Genomic DNA, 12,212 nt, shown 5'->3' with positions numbered 1-12,212 from the left:
CGACCACCGTTCCTCCCGACGACCAGAAGCGCCGATTCCTGATTACGTACATGGTTCTAATGTACGATCGCCGCACATGCAGGTGGAACCACCGGTGCATTGATAAGGACAGGGTACAAATTTTACCATCAAGGACTACTCACCCCTACTCGCCTTCCAGAAGGAAGCGGGCAACGCACCATGTAACGGCAAATTCATTTCTGTTTATGTCCTATGTTTATGCTAAGAAAGTGGGTGTCTCCTCTTGCTGGGTATGTACACAGGTCCCGACCCATGCCCATGGAGGCGTTCCCTTGATATCTGTTCCTTTCTCGATCGAACAGACGGCTGAATGGGTTATATTCCAGAACAGGACAGTAACTAGTCACTCTGCCTTACCAACCAGGGCCTCCAGGTCCTCCTCTGTAAACCACAGGGAAGCAGCCCAAGAATGGCTGAGTGCCGGCTACCCTTTGCGGGATTTTTTTGGTTGGCGACAGCCATCTTACTCAGCAGATCGCACACCCCGTTCTTCAATATCCAGAACCCCCAGACCGGAACGGTCTGCTTACTCCGGGAAGTACGAACTCCTGGAACAAATGTGTTAGGAACCAGTTCATGTAAGTACACTTTTAGTCTTACTGACTGGAAAGGCCACGCCATCATCAATAACATTATTAACCACACAGGGGGACCTGTGCTATCATAGGGACCGAATGTTACACTTACATTCCAGACAGTTCAGAGAATATCACGCGTCTGGTAACCCATATCAGAGATGGAGTACAGCGCTTGCGACTCGCCGGTCAGGCTGACTGGTGGAGCTAGATGTGGTCCAATTCTTGGGCCACTTACCTGTTCCATGGGCTCATTATCTTCGTTACCATCTGTTTGTTGCTCTGTATCATAGCTACTGGTGTGAAATGCTTATGCAACCGTTTGGGTGCCACTGCATTACCACAGATGCTTCAGAGATCCGCCCTAGACGAAAAAGAAAAACTGGTTCCACCTACCCCTGACCTATATGAGGAAGTGGCATCCTGCCGGAGCCTAGTAGAGGAGGAGTACCTCCGCCTCGCTCTCATTTCCATCTAAAGTATCCTGAGTGTTATGTGATCATGGAATGATCAAAGGGGGGAATGTAGAAGTGGATTTCATTTGGAACTTCGCTGATAGGGTTAATATAACAGTTCTGAAAAGCTCTGTGAAAGAGATGTCAACAGGTCAAGGGATGAAATAAAGGGAGCGTGTTCTGACCGGCATCTGTGAAAGCAGAGATGTCAGAAGGTCATGGGATGGAAAAAGGGGAGTGCGGCTTTAGTACCATTTAATGTTCTGACCCGCATCTGTGAAAGCAGAGAGGTCAAAAAGTCAAAGAATGGAATGAATGGGAAGTGTTACTTTATTGCGGAGATAGCGCAATTAAGCTCGTTTGACCAGTTGAAACAAATAAACATTGAAATGTAAAAGGAACTGTCTTTGGAGTGAGTTGGGCCAGATGGCCATGGGATAAGAAAAACCTTTGTATGTCAAAAATAACCTCCCGACCTCGAAGAATAATTCCATATAAGTACATGTTCTGGATCCTTGCCAAATCATAGGTGTATCTAGGAATTTAAGGGGACCACCCCTAAGCTGTAAAATGTATAAAAATACAGTCCTTATTCTGGGATTTTGGCACTTCTCGAAGGTGGTTACCCGACTGCTTAGAGATTTGTCCCGGCCGTGAATAAACGAATATTTGTTACTGACGTGTTCGAGTGTTTTACTTCTGGACTGACGATCAGATACGTGAAAGCGCAATTCACAACCCCACCCAACACTCAGGGCAATTTTGGACACTAAGGGCATTTTATCAAGGCCAATCCACCTAACCTGCACATCTTTGGACTGTGGGAGGAAACCGGAGCACCTGGAGGAAACCCACGCACACATGGGGAGAATGTGCAGACTCCGCACAGACAGTGACCCAGCAGGGAATTGAACCTGGGACCCTGGAACTGTGAAGCCATTGTGCTATCCACAATGCTACCGTGCTGCCCACGTTGGCTCCTCGAATTGGCTCACCCTCTTATTCCAAAAGAGAGAGCAGGAGAGAAGAGCAGCCTGTTTCCTGTGCTGAAGACTTTCTTGGCATTGCTAGTGTCACTTCCAATCTCATCTAGTGGCTGGGCAGACTTGCCTTGAACTGCTTCACCCATATTGTATTTCCAAGAGCTTTTTGATGTGTCCGTCTGTGGCGGCCATTGTTTCGATATCCAGTTCTTTGAATTTTTAGCATTTCTTCTTTAGACAATTATGAGTTTCGATGGGTGTCTGAATGATGGGAAATGGCTCTCTTTCACACTCTGCTGAGGGTTAGAATGTGGACTTGCTTATTTTTAGCAGTTTGCTCCGTCTCAGTTCAAATTGAAAAATTTCCAGCTTGTTGAAAAACTATATTTTCACAAATAAAGGAGCAAAGCCTCGTAACAACTGTAACTGTTGAATTAGGCTGCTTCGTGTAGCATAAGCTGCTTCCTTGATGTATGCTTTGACAAAGGAAGCTCCAGACTATGAAATGAGTTCAAATGTTTATTGAACTATTAACACAGTTCTTAAATGACTTCGACTCTCTGCTAATCTAACTGTAGTAATTCAGTCTATCTTTACCAGCCTGCTCTAAGCCACGTGCTGGGTGTGATCTGTTGATCAATCCTGATGTACTCTCTAGATGTCTGTCTGTGGGAAGAGACAGAGCATGTGTGCCCTGTCCTTTTATATGGGTTGTGTAATGCCCTCTTGTGGTAATGCCACCTCTGGGTATCTTGACTTCTCATTGGTTGTGCCCTATTCTAAGTGTTCATTAGCTGTATGTCTGCATGTCATGACATCTCCGCTGCTCCCTCTAGTGTTTACTTAGTTGTAGTGTATTTACATATACGTGATGCATATCACCACAGTAACTATCTGTTTTTAGGAGTTTCTCACCTCGGAAAGCATTGGATATTGTTTACCACTTGCCCTCAAACAAGCCTTTTTTAACAATTAGGAATTAAACTAATGCTTGCTGGAAAATATAATCACGAAAGGAAACTGACAGCGCCATATGTTACATTATATTTAAATAATGTGAATTGTTCCAGAAGTAGTTCCTGGCAGGAATAATGGTCCTGGAGCAGTGAGGACTTACTGTCATTGACAGGCATCAGCCAACCTCAGGAGGCGAACATCTTATTTTAGATTTTGTCCAAACCAAATTATTTTGGCTATGCTATCAAAAGCAAACCTGCAGAGGATACACAATGTGAAATGTGGTAGCTGGAGTGATGTGCACTGCATCATAAGTGCTTCCTTTGTACCACTGCCAATTATAGTCATTAGAGAAAGGAAACTAGCCTGTATAAGCATAATGGAATGTTAGCACCATAGGTTAGTGACAAAATCATCACTTGAACTATCAAACTGTTCTTTTCTTCACTTGAAAAATAGTCAAAACCATTTGATATTCAATAAATCTTCAATTATTATGACTCTGAACTGTCATATCTTCAAAGTGCTTCATTTCACAAAAACACTTTGGGACATCCTAAAGACATGGATAGGAGTATATATGTTTTTTTTTAACATGACCCTTTGTGATCATTCGTCCTTCATTTGCTGTTTGTGTTCAAACTCTTCACTGCAAACTCGGTCTCCCCTGTATTCTGTGACATCTCACTCTTTACATTTTCCTTCCATTGATAGGGTTTTCAAATTCCAAGCTGTGTCACCGAAACACTACTTCTTAAATTTATGTACCCTTCCATTCTTTTCAATCTCGGTAGTGTTTACTTTGACTAACCAAAAAAATCCTGTTTGCTCATGTTTAAGATTTGAGTTTAAATTCACTCAGAATTATATGTTGCCAGTCTCGCTCACTGGTGACTTTAGAACATACGTTAAAGTGAATGGGCTGAATTCTCCATTATTGGGACTATATCACCTCGCAGCGTCAAAGCCGTGGAGTTTTACTCCTGAAAATCCTGGAAAAAAGGAGCATGGATTCATAGCCTTCCATATATCTCGCACATTTTGCTGCACATAGGGGCCCCTGTACTTCAGAGGCTGCGCATGTACACGGCGGTGGTCTCCAGTGGTCGAGCGGTGCTCCATAGCGGACTCGGATTGCGGAGCCAGGCCCAAGAAAGAGATCCCCGGATCAGCCGTGTGCCTGATCCTCAAACCCTGCACAATCATTCCCTGGCTACCTATAAAGCCCCCCTTGCCTCCGATCAGCCTGCCCCCGACCAGGGCGGCCGCGGACTGAGTCCGCATCCGCCACGTGAGTATCCCGCCCGACAATACCAGGTTAGTTCCACGCCGTCGGGAACTAGGCCGGTCGGGGGCAGAGGTCGGAGCTGGCCTCTGGCAATGGCCCCCGGCGGCGCAGCATACTCCCCAGTGATGCTGCTTTTTGGTGCCCAGAGAATCTCCAAACCGGACCCGATTTCGGCGTCAAGCTGGATTCTCCGCCCTGACGCCGGCCACGATTTTGGCGTCGGGGTGCGGAGAATCCAGCCCAATGTTTGCAGCCTCAACTCTGCACTTGGAGGTTAAGTCTAAATGCACACAATTCCATTTAAATTTCGGACAAAGGGTATTCATTCAACAATCTCACCTGGGAGACCATAAAAACAGAGAGTTTGGGGAATGGAAAACATCCTGCTAATGCAACAGAGGCTCATATTTCTTGTGCTCATATCTTACACTTGATTGCAATCATGAAGAAAATTTACTTTTCCTCCCATGAAGAGCTGGTCATGGCTGAACTAGTCACTGAATTTAAAGTGAAGGAAACGGTTTATTCCTCAGTATCTTTATCCACTATCTTTATATCAACATATGGAGACAAGAAACTACCTGCACACAGAGGCCCATTCTCTAACTGCACCTTAGATACTTCATTTCTTATCAATATAACATTCTTTTTTGAATCTGAAGAGATGGGTGCTGAATTTCCTGAGGTGTAATTCTGGCTGGTGTAGGTTTCGGAAATTCGAGAGGGGTCGTAAAACAATCTAGGAACTTTTCATGGGTCCTGGGGTGACCAAATATCCTTGGGCCTATCAATGATTCAGCATGTCAGAGGTGACAGGGCCAAAGAGTGGATTTTCCCTCATTGAGAACATCCTCCACCTGTCTTCCCTCCTGCCTGTACCATAAATACAGAGATGAAACTGGTGTATACAGAGATGAACCTGGGTCGGCAAGGTAGCATAGTAGTTAGCACTGTTGCTTCACAGTTCCAGGGTCCAAGATTTGATTCCCGGCTTGGGTTACTTTCTGTGCGGAGTCTGATGTTCTCCCCTTGTCTGCGTGGGTTTCCTCCGGGTGCTCTGGTTTCCAGCCCACAGGCTAAAGATGTGCAGGTTAGGTGGATTGGCCATGATAAATTGCCCCTTAGTGGCCAGAAAAGCCTAGGTGGGGTTACTGGGTTATGGGATAGGGTGGAGGTGTGGTCTTAAGTAGGGTGCTTTTTCCAAGGGCTGGTGCAGACTCGATGGGCCAAATGGCCTCCTTCTGCACTGTTAATTCTATGATTCTATAAGTCTGCGATAGAGCAGAAATCTTAGTCTGAATAACCCGATAAATTGTGACCAACTCTCGATCGATTTGCCTGCAATTGTGGCTGATTTGTTTGTCTGCTAGTGCTTCAGGGGAATGGAATGGGCAGATGGGAAATTCCAGTGGCTATACTTTAGACTTTGCCTCATCTCTATCAGTTACCCCATTTGCCCATATTATGGCAAGGGCAATTGTTGAAGATATTAAAATTAATTGACTAAGGGACAGAACTACTGGTCGCGTTACACCCAAAAGGAAATGTGGAGCGGCGCAATGCGACCGGTAGATGCCGGGAGACCCCCTCTTCCAGGATTTATCTGGCTCGCCATGCCTCATGAGATCTAAAACGATCTCGCGAGACATCGCGATGTGAATCCTGCTAATTGTGGCTGATAATCTTTTAGCAAATCTGCATAATAGAGTGCGACAGCTAGTCTTACTTTAATATACATTCCCATGATCCACCCAAGGCGTAGGATCTAATTCCCTCACCTTGGAGGTCTTGGGTGAGTGCTGTTCTCTTACAAACAGGGACCAGATAGAACGGCATTCGATGGGGTCTCTCAGAGGATCGGAGACCCCCCCAGGGGCTTGGGCAAGGTGGAAGTGCCACCTGGATGCCAACCTGGCTTGCCAAGATGCCCAGATGGCCCTGCCAGCTGGTAGGGACACTATCAGGTTGGCAGAACCAAGTTGCCAGGGTGGCATTTTTCCCGTGATGGGCCAGAGACCCTGCGCAGGTGCGGGTGGCCCGAGAACCCCCTTATAAGTGAGTTGGGGGTTGCGTGGGGTGTCGAGCGATCAGGACGCCATTAGAAAATGGTGCCCAATCTCATCCTGCAATCAGGAGGTCCAGCAAGCGTAACTCCTCAGTACAGAAAACAGGACTAAGTGCGGCTTTGGCTCTGCGTTCCCTACTGAGGCCCCCAATGTACCTGAATGGCCATTTGATAGCGTAGTGTTCATGACGCTGTGAGTGCTGGTAAACTCCCAGCTAATTGGGCCTGTTACACAAATCTCTTTCCATTTGGGTAGATTGGGCCCTAAGCCTTATCCACAGAGTCAACACTGAAGTGAATAGTAGCCATTGTGTTACGTTTAGCCAATAACCTGATGCCAAGCATTTCTAAAACTGCTCTTTTTCTTCTATAAATTTAAAGTATCCAATTCATTTTTTCCAATTAAGGGGCAATTTAGTGTGGCTAATCCACCTAGCCTGCACATCTTTGGGTTGTGGCGGCGAAGCCCACATAAACACGGGGAGAATGTGCAAACTCCACACGGACAGTGACCTGAGCCGGGATCGAACCTGGGACCTCAGCGTCGCGAGGCAGCAGTGCTAACCCACTGTCACACCATGCTGCCCTAGACTGATTTTTTACCAGAAAACAGAAGTGTTGGAACTTTGGAAACACCAGTTAAGTAGCCATAGAGTGATTATACCGATAAGATTGATGATGGTGATGCTATTTTACATTTATAAAGTTCACATTTTTTTCTTTCAACTCGTTAGCTGGTGTGCTTTTCTGAATTACAGTCACAAACTCAGTAGTTTTATTAGCTAAGAGAACATTAATGCTTTCTTTTTCCTGAAATGTGTTTAATAATTTGAATGATAGTGGCATGAATATACGTTTCTCTTTGTGTGTGTGTGAGCGTGTGTTTTTTACTGACTTAGAGTATAAGTAATTGTGCTCATTCTATTTTTATTATCTTTATGTGACAATTTAAAATAGAGTGCAGTTATTATAGTTTATGTTCTTTGGTTTTTGTGCAGTAAAATTATTTTGTTTAACTGTGAACCTTGGAATTTAATTAAATACCTGGATTTTCAGATTCTAAAACTATCTAAAACCATTACTGTTCTCCACTGAGATAGTAATCGGTGGTCCATTTTTCTTAAGTCTAAATTAGGATCTGGGTTACGAACCAAAATGGTTGCAAACCATAGAACAGAATCCATGAAATCCCTACAGTGACAAAGGTGGCCATTCGGCCCATTGAATTTGCACAGACCCTCCAAAAGAACACCCTACCTAGACCCACTCTCCCGCCCTATCCCCATAATCCCACACATTGATCATGGCCAATTCACCTAACCGGAACATAATGGGCAAGATTTTACCCCACCCCCTCCGTGTTTTGCGGTGGTAGATGCAATCCGCCATTGACGGGGTCTTCTGGTCCCGCCGCTTTCAACGGATATCCCCATTGTTTGTACCCTCCACCGCCGGGAAATGGACTGGAAATTCCCGCTAGTGGGAACGGCTGGCAAATTTCAGCCAATGTCCAGGGAGTGCACAAGGTACTTGGCCCCTCAGATTTGTTAAGTTAGATTTGAGACCTGCCTTTGTGCGGTGTGTCTCAGTGAATGATGCTGCCATTTTCTGAAGGCACTAAAATTTGAGGGCAGGACAAACTCGGCCAATGCTGAGAGCTGGGTAGTGGTACACACCATATAAAAAATGAATATTGAAAGGAAGAACATATTAATTTACAACAATGAACACATTTCAAAGTTCTCTTCATTGACTCAAGTTTAAAGAAATCTTTTACGTAATATTTTGTTTATTAGGACAATGCAATGCTTTGCCATAATTAAATGTGTTGGCACAGCTCAGTGTTGTTTAAAGAGAATCACATTATTGTCACAGAGTCGTAGAATAAACAGAAGGATTTAAACATGTCGGCTCAGATTTTGATGGCATGTGCTCCATTAGTTAACGTTTTCCCTAATCTTTCAGCTCAATATATTTTTTCACAGAAAATCCTGGAAGTGTGAGCTGATAACAGCACAGCGGAGAGTAAAAGGAATCTGGGACATTGGCGCACAAGGGAAGAAACAATGAGATTAACAGATTTGAGAAATAAATAAAGGAAGGACTGAAAAGGAAGGTGAACCAGTGTGAATTCAATGTCAAATCAGGCACAGAAAGAAAAATAAAGAGAGGGAGAGGAAGATCGAATTAAGAGAGAGAAAAGAGAGACAGAATTGAAAACTTAAGGAAAAGGAAATTAATTTACTCTCTGGAGGAATCCGAGGTTTAAACTGTTCCTTTTCTGGATTGGAGTGGTTGAGTGACATTGGTGAAACATAAATCTCCTCATTAAAAAGGTACTTACACTGTTATGTAGTATCTGTAAGTTCTGCGATGAGTTTAATTGGCAATTATTGCACAAATGTAGCAATTTCATAAAACTCATGGGAGATTGAGGGAGAGCTTCTGTTTCTGTGAGGTCAATGGTGGAGCAGTGCAAATTATCAAGAAACATGCAAAGATTCATAATTCACAAGGTACTACTTCCTTGCACAAGTTGTTGGATGGTTTACAAATCCATAAAGATATGTGTTATTAAAATGTTGGGAGCAAAATCAGGGTTGTTGTGAAATGGCTGGTCCTCTATTCTTACCCAGTGCTGCGGACTGTCGCTAGCCATACTGGTGCAGCATTAGTAGAGGCTCGGCAGGGAGGGTGACAAATTGCCCCCTCTACTGGGCAGCTTGAAAATTCTCACTTTCCGCCATTTAAATATATTGGGCAATCTAAAGGCAGCTGCCATTTGTTAGGCTTGCTCTTCTAAGTTTTGGTTTTACATCCTTTGCTGAAAGTGAGAGGTGATTGCATCTCAGAATGAGAAACTGGACATCTGGACATCTGGTACCCGAGCGAACAGGTCAAGCAATTGTGTGCAAGTGTGTAAACATTTAAACCAATCATAGAATCCCCATAGAAGGAGGTCATTCGGCCCAACGAGTCTGCGCGAGCCTCCGAAACAGATACCTACCATGGCCCACTTGTCTGTCCTATTGCTGTAACCCAGTAACCCCATCTAACCTTTGGACACTCAGGAGCAATTTAACATTGCCAATCCACCTAACCTGCACCTCTTTGGACTGTGGGAGGAAACCAGAGCACCCAGAGGGAGCGCACAAGGACGAGGGGAGAGTGTGCATACTCCACACAGTCACCCAAGGTCAGGATTGAACCCGGGTCCCAGGTACTGGGAGGCAGGAATACTAACCACTGTGCCACCATGCCTCCCAGGTTGAAGGATTATGAAATTAATAGCACGAACGAAGTGCAAATTAAAGTTTGTGAGTTCAATGTAAAATCAGGCACAGGGAGAGAAATAAAGAGAGGGAAACAAAGCTTGGATAAAAAGGAAAAAAGAGACGATCAAAGGAATAATAAAACAGAAATTTAAAATGTTGAATGTTACATTTAGAAAGTCTCCAACAATAATTAAAACTTGAGGGAATGACATCCATACTTGAAGTGGTTATTTTCCAACACTAGAGAGATTGACTGGTAGCTGTTAATGCTTGTTCCATTGTTAAAATGGTGCGCAGACTGAAATAGACAGCTCTCTGTGTGAGCTTAGTTCATAATTATCATATAAAAATAGTAACTTCCCACCATTCACACCAGTCAGCAGGATGCAATTTTTGTGTAATTCCCTTGATTATCGTGAATGGTGAAGATGTTTGTGATACACTTGTACACAAGGTAAGTAAACTTGAAGGGGGTGGTCTATTAAACAGGCTTGTCTAACAGTTTCACATGGGTGGGGGGCATTTTAAATTATTTTCTCACTTAAGGGGTTGATGAGTAAATGTTGAGAAGATAAGATTTGGTACAACATTAAACATGAATTTCAAAATAAAAGATGATGTATGAAAAGAAACAACTTGATGCTCAAACAACAGTCAAAACAATAAATTGATCATTTAAAAAGATGAGTAATAAATAAATATGAGTGTGAAAGGGTGAGAATGGGCTCACTCCCAGTCTCAGCTGCTCAATAACTTACATTCATTCACTGGGAGAGCGGATGAGAGCGTGGGGTGAAGATGAAAGAGAACCCTGAGACTGGGAGTGAGTCAGAAAATACTTTACCCTCCCTTACATCCCTCTTTCTCGCTCTCTCTTTTCCACACACACAGGTTCAATTAACCTTCTTGTGCAGACAAACCTCACATGCATAGAGACGCAGATTGAAACATTCACCCTTCTCATGCACACACATACATATTCATACCTGTCATACACACACACATTCACTTCTCAAGTGAACATACACTTAAAATAAACATTAGAAGAATGGTCAGTCCCATATTTGGACAGAGAATAACAGCAAACATTTGGTCAGTCAGGTATCTGGATTGGATATTTACAGTAAAAGTGATATGAGTAATCCATATGGGTAGATTTTCGATGCTCCAATATTGGATTGGGTTGTAACAGACAATCTTCATTGAAAATTCACCTACTGCACGTTTCAGGGATGTTATCTGTGTGTAAGCCACTCACCTCCCCTCAATGACATACTCAATCACTCACACCACCCACTCTCACTCATCCCAACTCAGTCACACACCCACCCTCACTCACCCTCACTCTCACTCATACTTACTGACTCACTTAATCAGCAGTGAGGTGGGGAATGCGATGAAGCGGGTGCACACTTCTGGGAGCACCTGGAGCCAGGGGTGAATGTCAGGAGCCAAGGAAAAGTGGGAAGAGAGCGAGGGAAAGTGGGAAGAGATGGGGGTATGTGAGCAGTGGGAAAGTAGGGAGGGAGTGAGGATGTGGGGAGAGAATGGGGGAAAGTGGTGGATAGTGCGGGAGGGTGGGGAGGGAGAGAATGGGGGACCAGGGGGAGAGAATGGGGGAAAGTGGAGGAAAGAGCAGGAAAGTGGGGGAGAGTGGAGAAGAGAGTGGGAAAGTGGGGGAGAGAGCGGGAAAGTGGGAGAGAGTGGGGAAGAGAGTGGGAAAGTGGGGGAGAGCGCGGAAAAGTGGGAGAGAGTGGGGGAGAGAGCAGGAAAGTGGGGAGAGTGTGGGGGAAATGGGGAGAGTGAGGGAAGGCAGTGCGAGCATGAGAAAGTGGGAAGAGAGCTAATGAGAGCCTGGGTAGCAGAGGCCCCGCGTGCGTCAATGTCTCTCTCTCTCTCTATCTCCACATACCCGCAGCTGCTGGTGTGTACTGCCTCTCCCATCACATTCGGTTTCTCTCTCATGGTTACTGCTGATAGCTGAGCCTGTGGGCCATCAGTTGGTCAAGTCAGTTTTAAAATAATTATTTAAAAGGTTAACAATAACTTATACTGAATTCAAAAATAAACCTTTGGAAACTGCAGTTTAAAGATCAGTGAAAACCTGAAGCTAGTGTCTGTTGTTGTTTTTTTATCAATATATTATCCATGGGGTTTCACTCATAACTCCATGCCGGGCTTGTTGTAACATGACTTTAAGCGATAGCAGCATGCCATCACTTTGAGAGAAGTGTGTCATGTAATCCAGTCTCAGTTTCACTTTGACCTGGAGCAGAACACAGCAGACACAGCCTGTTTCTGCTTTCAAGCTTTATAAACGTGTATTATCTGTTTACAACTGCCTAGAATTAATTAAGGGAACCAACAAGTATTTGCACAATACCTTATGAATGATTGGTGCTTTTATATGATTGTTACACTCACAATATGGGAAGCTTTGAAGACACAGCGCCAGGAAAGTGCTCAAATAAAGAGGTGTCCTCCTTATGGTGGCCATCAATATGTCTTGATAACCCTGAAACAGTCATTATCAGAAGCATCAACATTGCAATGTTATGGTCCTAAGGAGACAACTACATTGGGGAGAGATGTC

Source organism: Scyliorhinus canicula, chromosome 7 (assembly GCF_902713615.1).
Source record: "Scyliorhinus canicula chromosome 7, sScyCan1.1, whole genome shotgun sequence".
NCBI lineage: Eukaryota > Metazoa > Chordata > Chondrichthyes > Carcharhiniformes > Scyliorhinidae > Scyliorhinus > Scyliorhinus canicula.
Note: the sequence above shows the minus strand (reverse complement) of the source record.